A 13,968-nucleotide genomic window follows, 5' to 3' on the forward strand; every position below is an offset into this window, starting at 1 on the left:
TAGTATCTCCAGGATTCTTCCAGGTATTGGACCTTCTTTTATGATTCTTGAACCAAGTGTTAGCTATGATTAAGTTATGCTCTGTGCAAAATTCTACAAGGCGGCTTCCTCTTTCATTTCTTCCCCCCAATCCATATTCACCTACTATGTTTCCTTCTCTCCCTTTTCCTACTGACGAATTCCAGTCACCCATGACTATTAAATTTTCGTCTCCCTTCACTACCTGAATAATTTCTTTTATCTCGTCATACATTTCATGAATTTCTTCATCATCTGCAGAGCTAGTTGGCATATAAACTTATACTACTGTAGTAGGCATGGGCTTTGTGTCTATCTTGGACACAATAATGTGTTCACTATGCTGTTTGTAGTAGCTAACCCGCACTCCTATTTTTTTATTCATTATTAAACCTACTCCTGCATTACCCCTATTTGATTTTGTATTTATAGCCCTATAATCACCTGACCAAAAGTCTTGTTCCTCCTGCCACCGAACTTCACTAATTCCCACTATATCTAACTTTAACCTATCCATTTCCCTTTTTAAAGTTTCTAACCTACCTGCCCGATTAAGAGATCTGATACTCCACGCTCCGATCCGTAGAGCGCCAGTTTTCTTTCTCCTGACAACGACGTCCTCTTGAGTAGTCCCCACCCGGAGATCCGAATGGGGAACTATTTTACCTCCGGAATATTTTACCCAAGAGGACGCCATCATTTAATCATACAGTAAAGCTGCATGTCCTCGGGAAAAATTACGGCTGTAGTTTCCCCTTGCTTTCAGCCGTTTGCAGTACCAGCACAGCCCCCCAGGGGATCCAAAACTCTTTTGTGGTTACGTGCGTAGCGAGCACGGGACCACGAGCTGATGTGGCCTTCCTTCCTTTCCGGGCTGCATACCTTCCCTTTCCGCATCCTTCCCCATCCCCCATCTTCGCCCCCCCTCACCTCTGGCTCTTTCTTTCCCTTTCTCCCCTTCTGGGGTTCTGGTTTGTGCCTACGTCCGGAGACGGACGCTTGTAAATATACTACATTCTTCGCCTCCCTTGCTTGTAAGTCTTCATCCTTCCTTTGTCCTTCTCTTTTCCTTACCTCTTCTCTCTACCCTTTTCTCCGCTGTGGCGTTTGAGACCTCTCTTCTTTCCTTCCCCTTCCCCTTTCTCTTTCTTCCTCCCTGTGCGTGTCTGAAGTCCGACCCACGCACTTCCATGCGTAGCCGGTGACGGGGTAACGCGTAATTCCCCGCCCCGGGTAGACAGGTAGGACACGTACGTACCCCCTGGTAACGGCCAGGCCCAGGGAGGGGTGATTACCCGAGCTGATACCTTCCGAAAGTGCCGATTGGTCCCTCCCTCCGCCCGTTTGTCGGGAGGTGTGACCTGAGGTGTGAACAATCACCTAAGGCGGGAGTGCCCTCAGAGAGGGCCCCCACAAGGGAGGAGCGCGCCATCGGAGACGCCGGTAATCATGGGGGATTCTTCCGCAATGGTTTCCTCACCTTCCACTATGTCTGCTCACAAACGTAAGTTCACTGAATCTCAGCCACAGACGGTTCTTCCATCGTTGCCACAGTTCCTTGTTGTTTCTCGGTCTGACGAAGGTCACGACTTCTCCACGGTCAACCCTTTCATTATTCAGAAAGGTGTCGACGCAATTGCAGGTCCTGTAAAGTCTTGTTCCAGATTACGGAATGGCACCCTGTTGTTAGAAACACACAGTGCCCTCCAGGCACAAAAATTGCTGCGTACGTCACTACTACACACCTTCCCTGTCCGGGTGGAACCGCACCGTACCTTAAATTCCTCGCGTGGAGTCGTTTATACACGCTCCCTCGATGGATTGTCTGACGAAGAAATTCAGCCCTACCTGTCTGACCAGGGCGTAACGGCTGTTCATAGAGTTATGAAAAGGGTTGACACGAACATCATTCCAACCCGCACTGTCTTCTTGACATTTGACGAAGTTCAACTCCCATCGAAAATCAAAGCAGGCTATGAGATAATTACCGTTCGCCCTTACGTCCCAAACCCTACGCGTTGCTATCGATGCCAGCGGTTCAATCACACCAGCCAGTCCTGTTCCAATCCGGCCAAATGAGTTACGTGTGGCAAGGATGCCCATGAGGGTGCTTGTCCACCTCCATCCCCTCGCTGCATCAACTGTATGGGTGACAACGCTGCTTCCTCTCGAGATTGCCCCGTTTTTAAGGACGAAAAACTCATCCAAGAAATAAGAGTGAAGGAAAAGGTGTCGACCTTTGCTGCTCGAAAATTATTCGCCAGTCGACAGCCCACCGTGCCTCAGAAAGGAAAATACAGCTCTGTCCTTGCTTCTCATCGGCCAACAAAGGGGGCGGTCACGCAGACTTGCGACCTCACCTTTAGTACCACGGTCGTCAGATCGGCCAGCGCAAAGATCGCCCGTTCAACCTCACCACTTTCGCCTGCCCACTCTATGGCTCACCCTTCGTCGGGTTCTGCTAAATCTCGAGCCCAAAAGTCCGACGCCAAGTCTTCGAAAAAAAGAGCATACTCGTGAAGAGTTCTTACGTACGGCAACTTCCCAACCATCGGTTCCTCCTTCCTCTAAACATCATACTTCCAAGAAGGCTACAAAGAAACCCAGTTCCTCTCCTTCTCCGCCAAGGCGTGTCCCATCTACAGCACCACCTGGCGGAAGTCGCCCTCGGCCATCTTCTGTGTCGCCGAGGCGCACTGCTGGCGGCCGATCAACCGGCCGGTCGCTGGTGGCAGGAGCTGCTCCTGACCAACCTATGGATCAGGATCTTCTGCCTTCGGCTGAATGCCATTCCATCATCCACACCAATGGCACGAGCTGATCTCCATCTTCTTGGTCAGCTTCCACCCCCATATTTGCTGGTTGGGGACTTCAATGCCCACCACCCGCTTTGGGGATCTCCATATCCTTGTCCACGTGGCTCACTATTGCTAGACGTTTTCCACAAAGCAGATCTAGTTTGCCTCAACACTGGGGTCCCTACATTTTTGTCTGCCTCCACGACAAATTTATCTCATTTGGACCTTGCGGTCGGTACTGTTCCGCTAGCTCGGCGCTTCGAATGGTTCGCCCTTGATGATACACACTCGAGTGACCACTTTCCATGTGTCCTTAGACTGCAGCCTCAACAGCCATATATGCGCCCGCGACGCTGGAAGTTTGCCCAAGCCGATTGGACACTTTTTTCGTCTCTAGCGACATTCGATGACCGTCCCTTTCCCAGCGTCGACGATGACGTCACACATATTACCGACGTCATTCTTGCAGCTGCGGAACATTCAATACCACGCACCTCCGAATTGCCCCGGGGCCCCCCAGTTCCTTGGTGGAACGAGGCATGCCGTGATGCACTACGTGAGCGGCGACGTGCTCTCCGCGTTTTCCGCCACCATCCTACTTTGGCCAATTGTATCCGCTATAAGCAGCTCCGAGCGCGATGCCGTCGTGTCATCCGCGATAGCAAGAAGGCAAGCTGGAAATTCTTTATTGGCTCATTTAACACCTTCACTCCCTCCTCGGAAGTTCGGAGTCGGCTTCGACGGTTCTCAGGCGCGCCTAGTTTCTCCCCGGTCTCTGGGCTCACTGTCGCGCATGACACATTAGTGGACCCCGTCGCAATTTCTAACTCGTTGGGTCAGCACTTTGCCGAGATTTCGAGGTCTTCAGATTACACGCCAGCGTTTCTCCCGAAGAAACGTGCAGCGGAAGTGCGACATCTTGCTTTCTCCTCTCAAAATGGGGAAAGCTAAAATACTTTTTTCTCCTTGCGGGAACTCCAACATGGACTCTCTTCTTCTCGCTCCTCCGCCCCAGGACCGGATGGTATCCACGTCCAAATGTTGCTGCATTTATCAACCCATAGTCTGCGTTACCTCCTTCGCCTTTATAATCGAATTTGGACCGACAGTACTTTTCCCAGACGATGGCGGTAAGCTATCGTCGTTCCTGTTCCGAAACCTGAAAAGGACAAACATCTCCCCTCTAGCTATCGCCCCATTTCTCTCACGAGTAGTGTCTGTAAGGTTTTGGAGCGTATGGTGAATTACCGTTTAGCGTGGTGGCTGGAATCCCGCAGTCTTTTAACACCTGCCCAATGCGGATTCCGAAAGCATCGTTCTGCAGTTGACCATCTTGTTGCTCTCTCCACTTATATCATGAACAATTTTCTCCGGAAACTCCAAACGGTAGCAATATTTTTTGATATGGAGAGAGCATACGATACCTGTTGGAGGACAGGCATCCTCCGCACACTGTTCTCTTGGGGCTTTCGAGGCCGGCTGCCCCTTTTTCTTCGCGACTTTATGGCAGAGCGCACATTTAGGGTGCGGGTGAACACTACCCTCTCCCGCACTTTCTCCCAAGAAAACGGGGTACCCCAGGGCTCCGTGCTGAGTGTTGTACTGTTTGCCATCGCTATAAATCCAACTATGGATTGTCTCCTTCCTGATGTCTCGGGTTCCCTCTTTGTGGACGATTTTGCGATCTACTACAGCTCTCAACGGACCAGCCTTCTTGAACGACGTCTTCAACGATGTCTCGATCGCCTCCACTCTTGGAGCATCGAAACAGGCTTCCGTTTCTCTCCCAGTAAGACCGTTTGTGTTAATTTTTGGCGACGTAAGTAGTTTCTTCCGCCCTCCTTACATCTAGGACCTGTCAACCTTCCGTTTTCAGACGTCGCTAAATTCTTGGGTCTTATGTTTGACAGAAAACTGTGCTGGTCCTCCCACGTTTCCTATCTTTCGGCTCGCTGTCTGCGATCGCTTAACACCCTCCGTGTCCTGAATGGTACCTCCTGGGGAGCGGACCGAGTGGTCCTTCTCCGCCTCTATCGCGCCTTAGTGCGCTCGAAATTGGATTATGGAAGCATAGTCTACTCCTCTGCTCGGCCGTCTATTCTTCGGCGTCTCGACTCTATCCACCACCGTGGATTACGTTTGGTGTCTGGAGCTTTTTACACTAGCCCTGTGGAAAGCGTTTATGCTGAGACTGCTGAACCTCCGTTGTCCAATCGGCGAGCAGTCTTTCTGAGTCGTTACGCTAGCCATCTGTCTTCTTTCTGCTAATCCGGCCCATGACCTTTTTCGACGCCTCCTTTGATGTAGGGTATGCAGGCCGCTCCTCCTCCCTACTACCCCCGGGAGTCCGCTTCTTTCCTTCCGCTTTCCTAAAACCTTCTTGACAACTTGGGGTACAGCACCGCCTTGGCTCCGTCCCCGGATCTGCCTGCTCCGTGACCTTTGTCGATTTCCCAAGGATGGTACCCCTACACTTGTTTATCGTCGGGCATTTGCTGCTCTATGTGCACAAATGACGGACGCCACATTTATTTACACCGACGGCTCGAAAACATCGTTAGGTGTAGGGAGTGCCTATATTGTTGGCGACACCCCAACTCGATTTCGGCTTCCCGACCAGTGTTCGGTGTATACTGCGGAGCTTTATGCTGTTCTCCAGGCTGTCCACTACATCCGCCGCCATCGGCGGATACAGTACGTTATCTGCTCAGATTCTCTCAGCTCTCTCCTCAGTCTCCAAGCTCTTTACCCTGTGCACCCTCTGGTCCACCGGATTCAGGACTGTCTGCGCTTGCTCCACCTGGGGGGCGTCTCGGTGGCGTTCCTCTGGCTCCCGGGACACGCTGGTATCTGTGGGAATGAGGCGGCCGATATAGCGGCCAAGGCTGCAGTCTCTCTTCCTCGGCCAGCTATTCAGTCGCTTCCCTTTACCGATCTACGGAGCGGTTTATGTCGAAAAGTTGCTCATTTATGGCATGCGCATTGGTCAACTCATCCCCATAATAAATTGCGGGAAGTGAAAGCCCTTCCTTGCGCTTGGACCTCTTCCTCCTGAACGCGTCGTCGGGAGGAGGTAATTTTAACTAGACTCCGGATAGGGCACTGTCTTTTTAGCCATCGACACCTTTTAGGCGGCGATCCTCCCCCACTCTGTCCCCACTGCTCTCAGCTGTGGACGGTAAGACACCTTTTAATTGAATGCCCCTATTTTAATCCGTTACGCTCCCGTCTACAGCTATCGCCTGATCTATCGTCGATTTTAGCAGATGGCACGCGCTCAGCCGACCGCGTTCTTCAGTTTATTAGTGACAGTGAAATGACGTCAGTCATTTGAAGCCTTTTTTGGGGACAACCAACCCCTTTTTGTAGTGGATTTTTAAGCATTCCTTCTGCTTTTAGTTTCTCCAATTTTATGACTTTGTTTCCATTGCTGCTGGTTTTCAATTTCGGTTTTTTACTGTTTCCTAAGTCATGGGCTGGGCGCTAATGACCATAGCAGTTTTGCGCCCTAAAACCAAAACGAAACAAAAAAAAGTACCAGCACAGCAAGGCCGTTTTGGTTGATGTTACAAGGCCAGATCAGTCAATCATCCAGACTGTTGCCCCTGCAACTGCTGAAAAGGCTGCTGCCCGTCTTCAGGAACCACATGTTTGTCTGGCCTCTCAACAGATACCCCTCCGTTGTGGTTGCACCTACGGTACGGCCATCTGTATCATCAGACTGTCATAGAAAATTCTAGGGAACTAGCTGTATATTGGGAAGAGTACTGGCCGGCCACGCACGTGTGTTGAAAATGTCGAGCGTATCAGAGATGCTTACACACGGACTATTGGTAGTCCACAGGAGCTCCAACATCCTCAAACAACGGTGTTGTGTGTTCTAAAACGACGCCTGCTTATAAAGCCTTATACGTTGCAGTTACTGCAGGAATTAATTCCCGGCGACCACAATAGAAGATACGAATTTTGCGTTTCATTTCTCTTGGACATGGCAGAGGACACTTTCCGAACGACTCATCTTTTTGGACGAATCGACGTTTCATCTACAGGGTACAGTAATTCACCGTAATATAAGAGTTTGGGAGTCGCAAAATCCTGGCGTCGTCGAACATGAAAGAGACTCACCGAAACTGAATGTATTTTGTGCCGTCTCTGTTCACAAGTTTGTTGGCCTTCCTTTTTTGCGGAGGTTGTGTGGTGTCACCGCTAGACACCACACTTGCTAGGTGGTAACTTAAATCGGCCGCGGTCCTGTAGTACATGTCGGACCCGCGTGTCGCCACTGTGTAATCGCAAACCTAGCGCCACCACATGGCAGGTCACAAGACACGGACTTGACCTCGCCCCAGTTGTACGGACGACATAGCTTGCGACAAGACATATCAAGTCTTCCTCTCATTGGCCGAGAGACAGATTAAATAGCCTTCAGCTAGTCCATCGCTACTACCTAGCAAGGCGCCCATTGTATTAGTGCTAATTGCTTACTACTACTCAAGAGATGTATTACAACAAGACTACATTAAAGTTAAGTATATGACAATCTCTCTTCTTTTCTTTATAGTTTTTCATCCAGTCTCCTGTTTCAGAATTTACGCCCGTCTGCGTTAGTTTCGCGTGCACCTAGCCACTCATTGTGTCGAGACCTTAGGGAATCGACACAACAATATTTTGGCGACGAGGATGGGATGCCGCGCCCACGTTGCAGTTCTTGTGTTCTATTTGCTCTAATTTGCTTGTGTCATGGCTTCGCCGCATTCTCCAGATGTACTGTCCGAATTTTTTCGCTTGCAGAATCAGCAGACGCAGGCGTTATTGGAAGCCCTTGGACAGCTCGTCCAGGGTCAACGTGCGCTGCAAACCGATGCGGCGGCAGCCGCTTCATCGCTACCGCAGCCACACAACGCTGTCGCACCGCCATTTAGGCCCTTTGAGGCCCAGAACGAAAGCTGGACTGAGTGGGCCAATCAGTTCCAGTTTCACCTTGCAGCATATGGAATTCAAGGTAAAGAGCGGCAGCCGTTTTTGCTTTCTTGTGTCGGTGTGTCTACCTACCGTGTGATAGTGAAATTGTTTCCCCGACGCGACGTAGCAACTCTGTCCTATGAAGAAATTTTGTCTGCTTTAGATGCCTATTTCAAAGAAACAGTAAATGTAGTTGCCAAACGGTATACGTTTTTTCGTACAAAACGTACGGCCGGTCAGACTAACAGGGAGTGGGTAGCAACTTTGCAAGGACTTACTAGAGACTGCGCGTTTGCCTGTGAATGTGGCCTCCCATATTCAGATACTATGGTGCGTGATGCAATTGCACAGAACGTTTCTGATGTTCGCATAAGGGAACAGATTTTGAAACTAGTTAATCCCTCCCTGCAACAAGTGATAGACATTTTGGACAGGCAAGACACACTTGACTTTGCTCAGGAATCATTTGAAACTTCGCCAGCAGTGTGTCACGTTAATCGGCCCGCCGGGCCCGCTGCACGGGACGCTAAGCGGCCCTCGCGCCCGACTTCGCTGCGGCCGCCTAGCTTGCAACCACGTGCGCCGCGTAAGCAAGCAAATGCAGTGAAATCTTGCCCGCGGTGTGCAACTAGACATTCGCGTGAAAATTGCCCGTCACGCCAAGCTATTTGCTTTTACTGTCACAAGAAAGGACATGTACAAAGTGTTTGCCAGAAAAAGTTACGATCAGACAATCACACAAATTCCAGGCCCTTTGCTTCGCGCCGGAATCGAACCCAGGACAATCAGGCTCGTGGACCTTCGCCCATGGACATTCATGTAGTTCATTCCCACCCGTCCAGTGACACTTTAGCTAACGGTGACTGTGTTCGTCCCACCCAAAGTGTGCGTCGACGTCGCCGGAAATCCCGTAACGTCGCAAGTGCTTCTGTACCTGTCGCAGTTCACATTGCACGAGACAGTCCCTCTTGTCGTCAGCAGGACAATAAACTTTTTGTGGACTTAGACTTTGCAGGAAAAGTGATACCATTCCAGCTCGATACCGGAGCTGCAGTTTCATTGCTCAATCACGACACGTACAAACAACTGGGCGCCCCGCCATTGCGTGCCGCAAATGTTACGTTAACTAGTTACTCAGGACAGCATATACCTGTGTTAGGACAGTGCAGCCTTATTGCAACATACAAGGGACAGACAAAACTTGTGTCATTTTATGTTCTTCGTTCTTCTAGTGCAGTGAACTTGTTTGGATTAGATTTGTTTCAATTGTTTAATTTGTCTATAGTGAATCAGGTCCTATCAGTGAATCAGACTGTGCCTTCCGCCAGTGTTTCTAGTCTTTGTGAAGAATTTGCAGACATTTTTGCACCGGGCCTTGGTTGCGCTAAGAACTATGAAGCGCATTTGGAACTGAAAGACAACGCGCAACCGAAATTTTTCAGAGCGCGCAATGTTCCCCACGCATTGCGTGATGAGGTCGCAAGAACATTGCACGATTTAGAATCTCAAGGTGTAATTGAACGTGTGCAGGCTTCTCTCTGGGCCTCACCCTTAGTAATTTTGCCAAAACCTTCCGGAAAACTGAGACTTTGCGTGGACTTCAAGGCAACTGTGAATCCACAACTTGTGACTGCTACTTTTCCTTTGCCCCGCCCGGAAGATCTTTTTGACAAACTGTGCCCGGGAAAGTATTTTTCAAAATTGGACCTAGCAGATGCGTACTTGCAAATACCTGTGGACGAAGAATCCCAGCGCGTCTTAGTGGTAAACACGCATCTTGGCTTGTATCGCTTCAAAAGACTGCCATTCGGGTGTGCATCCGCCCCTGCTTTGTTTCAGCAATATTTACAAACTATTTGTGCGTCGGTCCCTACTGCTGCGAACTATCTGGACGATATTGTGATATCAGGAAAGACAGAAGCCGAACATTTGCAGAATCTCCGAACATTATTTCAGGTCTTGCGTCAGAATGGTCTTCGCTTGAGAAAGGACAAATGTGTGTTCTTTGCTCGTGACTTACCGTACCTGGGCCATGTCCTTAACGCCCAAGGTATACATCCGAGTCCAGAGCACCTTCGTGCCATTCAGGACTTGCCGTCACCGCAGAACTTAAAACAGCTACAGAGTGTGTTGGGTAAAATTCATTACTATGCTAAGTTTGTGCGCAATGCTTCTTCCATTTCAGCTCCGCTTCATCGCTTACGCCGTAAAGGTGTTCCGTTCGTCTGGACGACGGAATGCGAACGCGCCTTTCGCCAGTTGAAATCGGCGTTACTTTCAAATACTTGCCTTACGCCATTCGATCCCCGAAAACCCCTTTTGTTGATGGTCGATGCATCGGATTTCGGGATCGGTGCTGTGCTTGCGCACAAAGATGGCTCGCATGATCGCCCTATTGCCTTTGCGTCAAAATTGCTCTCATCTGCGCAAAGAAATTATTCACAAATAGAGAAGGAAGCTTTGGCTCTTGTGTTTGGTGTAACAAAGTTTCACGATTTCTTGTATGGTCGTCACTTTACCATCATCACGGACCACATGCCTTTGACATCGCTTTTTCATCCGACCAAGCCTGTACCTCCACGTACAGCGCAGAAATTCATTCGCTGGTCGCTTTTTCTCTCGCAGTACCGCTACGATATCTTGTATCGGTCCACTGCTAAGCACGGCAACGCTGATGCGTTGTCCCGTTTGCCTGTTGCTGAGGATACAGCATTCGATTCTTCCGAACTTGCTTGCATGTTCATTGATTCGGAAGCCGATGACGTGGTCGCATCGTTTCCGATTGATTTTCGTCGTGTAGCTACAGCCACAGCTGCTGACCCTGTCCTTGCTTCCGTTTTGCGTTTTGTTGCTACGCAATGGCCCTTGTCAAAGTCACGGATCGAGGATCCTTTGGTTCGCCGTTTTTTTTGCTCACAAGGAGAGACTATTTGTACGACGTGGTGTTTTGTTGTTGCGTTCCGATAATGATCAATCCCGAGTCGTGGTCCCACGTTCGTTGCAGTCCTCTGTCTTAAAGCTTCTTCACCAAGGACATTGGGGTATAGTGCGTACGAAACAACTTGCTCGTCAGCACTGTACTTGGTTCGGAATCGATGCTGCGATTACGAATATGTGCTCCTCTTGCGTGGCGTGTGCCGTACAACAATCCGCACCGCCGCGGAAATTCTTTGCATGGCCGAAAGCCACTTCCCCTTGGCAACGCTTGCACATCGATTTTGCTGGTCCATTCTGGAATGCTCGATGGTTGGTTGTGGTCGATGCTTTCAGTAATTTTCCTTTTGTTGTCCGGATGTCTTCCACGACGTCTTCTGCCACAATCCAAGCCTTGTCTGCTATCTTTTGCATTGAAGGTCTTCCTCAGACTATTGTTTCCGACAATGGCCCACAATTCATGTCCGCAGAATTTCAGTCATTCTGCCAGGCCAATGGTATTCAACATCTGACATCCGCGCCGTTTTCGCCTCAGTCAAACGGTGCCGCTGAACGATTGGTCCGGACTTTCAAGTCACAGATGTTGAAGTTGAAAGAGTCGCATTCTCGGGAGGACGCTTTGTTGCTCTTTTTGTCTTCATATCGCTCTCAGCCTCGCGATGGTCGCTCGCCGGCTGAATTGCTCCATGGTCGTCCTCATCGAACTTTGATGTCTTTGCTGCATCCGCCGCATCAGGTTCCTGTGCAGCGGCAGACTCCTGCTTTTGCTCCTGGCGACGTTGTCTATTATCGCAACTATCGCAGTTCACGGCGTTGGCTCGCAGGGCGCATTCTTCGCTGCCTCGGCCGCGCGATGTATTTGGTTTTGGGGGCCTCTGGTGAGGTGCGTCGGTATCTCAATCAGCTGCGCCTCTGTCGTCGCCTGGGTTCTGCCGCTCCCCGTCTGCTTTCAGCGACGGAGCCGTCGGGTCAGCGCCCTGGGGACCCATCTACTGGCTCGCCTCATCCCCAGGTGTTACCGACGATGCCTTCCATTTTGCCTCATGGCGTCGCGCCGCCGCAGCCGCCGCCGGCGCCGCCAGCAGCGGACGCTTCGCTGCAGCCGCCTCGCGCCTCCCTGGGTCACGCGCCGCCGCTTGCTTCCCGTGACCAGCCGTCCTCCGCCATGGACCTCTTGCCCGCTCCGGACCGGATGTCGTCTTCGCCCGTCGGGTGCTCCGACCACATGGAGATCGACCCTGCGGACCCTCTCTCATTACGTGCGCATACACCTCATGTTGACGTGCACCCTGGACTAGGTTTGCAGGCGTTTCCTAGCTCCCCTCGGACCGAATGGCCGGGTGCGGGTGGCACAGCCTCGCCTGTTGTTAGGCTCCCCACCTCATCGCATACGTCAACATGGGGTCCTCCCCACGGCGGGCGGAAGCCTTATCTCACGACCGTTCGCCGATTTGCGGGGGAGGAATGTGGTGTCACCGCTAGACACCACACTTGCTAGGTGGTAACTTAAATCGGCCGCGGTCCTGTAGTACATGTCGGACCCGCGTGTCGCCACTGTGTAATCGCAAACCTAGCGCCACCACATGGCAGGTCACAAGACACGGACTTGACCTCGCCCCAGTTGTACGGACGACATAGCTTGCGACAAGACATATCAAGTCTTCCTCTCATTGGCCGAGAGACAGATTAAATAGCCTTCAGCTAGTCCATCGCTACTACCTAGCAAGGCGCCCATTGTATTAGTGCTAATTGCTTACTACTACTCAAGAGATGTATTACAACAAGACTACATTAAAGTTAAGTATATGACAATCTCTCCTTTTCTTTATAGTTTTTCATCCAGTCTCCTGTTTCAGAATTTACGCCCGTCTGCGTTAGTTTCGCGTGCACCTAGCCACTCATTGTGTCGAGACCTTAGGGAATCGACACAACAGGTTGTTTCCTCAGCTTCACGGAGATTCCAAAGATTTCACTTTCACACATGACAACGCCACGCCTCACTATCACCTTGAAGTGTGTCGTTAACTTAACAACACCATCCCCAAACGTTGGATTGGAGGAGGTGGACAACTAGATCTTGTTCGTTGCTTTTGTCCTCCCAGATTTCTTTCTGTGGAGGTACATAAAAGACAGTCTTCGTCCCACTTATGGCGGCTACTCTTCAAGAGGTGAGAAACTGAATTTTTGAAGCTGTCGATTCGTGTGACGAATGAAACTGACTACCGTTTCGATGTTCCTTGAGCAATGCATGGTGCTCGTGTTGCGTCTACGGCATAGTGTCAGTGCGAACGGTAAACTGGGAACCTTCCTCTGTCCAGTGAGATGCTCACATTGTGTTTCTGTCTTGCGTAGCTTGTCTGTAATAAACCGTTCAAATCTATTCTCTCTTTCTTAATCATCACGTATGTATGAACAGGGAAAAGTGAATCGGCAGTGTTAAATAGGCTACTGAGGAATGTTAAGTGTCAATATTATAGGCGTTTAACCTCAAAGACAGAATTTATGGATCCAAGGTTTTTTCTTTACTTAAATGGAAATAATATATTGCTCTTGCTAATTACTGATGAAAAGTGTAAAGCAGCATTATTCTTATTTTCCATAAAATGGTGCAAGCAAACACAAATATTATGCATTTTTTGAGATCTGGAAGTATTGTCCTCTTTTACCTAGGCAGACGAACTCCGATTCCAGTCTCGTAAGCACTAACAAACTTAACTCTCTCCTAACAGGCCTTGAAAGACCCAACGGTACCGATCGACAGCCGTGTCATACGGAGGGGCATGTGGTCAGCACACCGCTCTCCCGGCCGTTGTCAGTTTTGGTGACCGGACCCGCCACTTCTCCGTCAAGTAGCTCCTCAGTTTGCCCCACAAGGGCTGAGTGCACCCCGCCTGCCAACAGCGCTCGGCAGACTGGACGGTCACCCATCCAAGTGCTAGCCCAGCCGCACAGCGCTTAACTTCGGTGATCTGACGGGAACCGGTGTTACCACTGCGGCAAGGCCGTTGGCGTCGTACGCATTCGTCATCAGGTTCTCCCTAAAGGCAGGTTTTCACATGGTAGTTCTTCAGGCTGTCCGGTCTTCTGCCATCCTCTTCAGGTCTGAATAATTTCCTCTTCCCTTTATGTCGTCTAGCACCTTGTATCTCCTTCTTCCTCTCAGTCTTCTCCCACAAACCAATCCTTCCAAAGCATCTACTAGCAAGCACTCCCTTCTCAATGAATCTCCCAACCAGTTCTTTTTCCTTTCTCTTAC

At 50.2% G+C, this 13,968-nt stretch overlaps 1 pseudogene; it reads right to left on the reverse strand.

Annotated features, from left to right (window-relative positions):
- Positions 1-13,604: 13,604 nt before the first annotated feature.
- Positions 13,605-13,722, reverse strand: LOC126237757 (5S ribosomal RNA; annotated as a pseudogene).
- Positions 13,723-13,968: the final 246 nt, after the last annotated feature.

This window comes from Schistocerca nitens, chromosome 2 (genome assembly GCF_023898315.1).
Source record: "Schistocerca nitens isolate TAMUIC-IGC-003100 chromosome 2, iqSchNite1.1, whole genome shotgun sequence".
NCBI classification, from domain to species: domain Eukaryota; kingdom Metazoa; phylum Arthropoda; class Insecta; order Orthoptera; family Acrididae; genus Schistocerca; species Schistocerca nitens.